Source organism: Mandrillus leucophaeus, unplaced genomic scaffold (assembly GCF_000951045.1).
Source record: "Mandrillus leucophaeus isolate KB7577 unplaced genomic scaffold, Mleu.le_1.0 Scaffold1441, whole genome shotgun sequence".
In the NCBI taxonomy this organism is placed as follows: domain Eukaryota; kingdom Metazoa; phylum Chordata; class Mammalia; order Primates; family Cercopithecidae; genus Mandrillus; species Mandrillus leucophaeus.
In genome coordinates this window covers 35329-37233 of record NW_012101412.1, presented here as the reverse complement: position 1 = coordinate 37233, position 1905 = coordinate 35329, and the positions used below count along the sequence as shown (strand labels likewise).

Below are 1905 nucleotides of genomic sequence, written 5' to 3'. Positions count from 1 at the left end.
GGGCCTGCACCCTACAGGTGCTCCACACACGCAAATCACTACTATTACCATTACTATTACATGACAGATAGAATATAGATTAGACTGTCACTACTATAACCAGCATTACCTACTAAGACAGCCCGCCTTCAGAGTATAAAGAAGGCTGTGGAACCCCCTGCAGAAGGTGGGAGGGCCTGGGGCTGCGGATAAAGGGGAGCTCTCTGCGGTTGTGCTACCTGAACCTGGAACCTGGGCCCCCAGGTTGGGTCCCTAGGCCTGTGCACCTCAGCTTGCTCACCACTCACTCTCCACACGGGGAACACCTTCAACTGCAAACACGTTTAAAACCACAAGCCAGCTCCCCTCATCAATACCAGAAAACCAAGTCTCCACACGGGCCCAGGATGAGAACCTAGAGGTGGTACTAGCCACAAAACACATGGAGAACGTGGTTCTTGCACACACCTTACGAGACGTCGGAGCGCTACACAGCGGAGGCAAACAGGGCGTAGCCAGACGGTCTAAATGGCCCATGACAACAACCACGGTCTGTCGCAGATGAATGGCAAGTTCGTTGTCTTGTGGAAGGGTGAGGTACCTCAGGAAACTCTCGCTGGGGCTCAGAGGGCCAGACAAAAGCTAGAAAGGAAAAGTAAACAGACATTCAGAAATGGTGGGAAAAATTAAAGTAACACAATTCGCCCTTAATAAAATAAAAAACGACTCTTTACATTTTGGTATTTACTCGTGTGGCCCATCAAATGACCATGTCGATGATACAGTTATACTACACATCTACATATTTATGCAGCATATAAACTGACTGTACAAATGTCTCAATTTGCTGTATACATGTCCACAACATTGACGGTGCATGTATACATTTATGATACCACAGGTAAGTTGAGTCCACACAGATTACCAACACAACCAAACCACCCCGCAGGCCTAGGACCCCTGGGGAAAGGCAGAACCACCTCCAGGGGAACCCAGCGCAGCATCTCAAGCTGGCCTTGAAATCCAAAACCAAAACCTTTACTTTAATCTAAACCTTGCCCGCTCTGGAAAACACCTACTTTCATTTGCAAATTAAATCATAATTCTAATTCTTCTACAGGCAGAAGAGCCCGATGATTATTCAAGACTGCCAAATAATAGAAAAATTAAACCAAAGCACGACACTGGAATGCCTGAGACTTTCCCGAAAAGACTGGCAAAATCCAACCTGTACTTGACCTGTAAGGACCAGCAGTCCTGAAGGTTCAGGCCCAGAGCCCCGCACACCTGCTCCTCCCCGAGCGCGGCATCCACACCTGTTAAGGGGGGAGCTGGTACTCAACAGAGTGACAGCTCAGGTGACATGCCCTGCACAGAGCCCAGTACACAGGAAGGGCCAACAAAGCAGGCCACTGTTTTCATTGTTCTTTTCTGGTATTGATTTAAAAGTGCATGTTTCAAGCTTGGTTCTGTTCTGACAAGGAAGTCAGTGATCACTGATTCGAGTCTTCTCCACAAACAAGTGACCTCCCACACCTGTCTCATCTGACTCACTGCTGTTTCCACCAAACACACACACACCAGAGAAAAGCACTGCCATGAACGCGCACGCTGGTCTTGCTTAAAAAATAACTAGAATCCAGTGCCACCTAAACACAAAGTTCCATCATGACACTCACGTGCATGTCGCCCTCAGAGTGGGGCATATCCTTCCTGCAAATGATCCTCTGGAACCTTTGCAGCAAGGGCAAAAGCGGGACGCTGGTGCCCTGGGTGGGAACGCTCATTGTCAGTCTCCTGTGCCCCGCTGTCCCACAGCTGAACCAACAACAGGATGGCAGACAACATTTGGCTAAAGGAGAAAAGATATTCATTCCTAGTAAAAACACATTAACTTTTTCTTTTCATGGTTAATCAAAAATAAAA

At 47.7% G+C, this 1905-nt stretch overlaps 1 pseudogene; it reads right to left on the bottom strand.

Annotated features, from left to right (window-relative positions):
- Positions 1-503: 503 nt before the first annotated feature.
- LOC105535302 overlaps positions 504-1905 on the bottom strand; it is a 12485-nt pseudogene continuing 11083 nt past the window's right edge.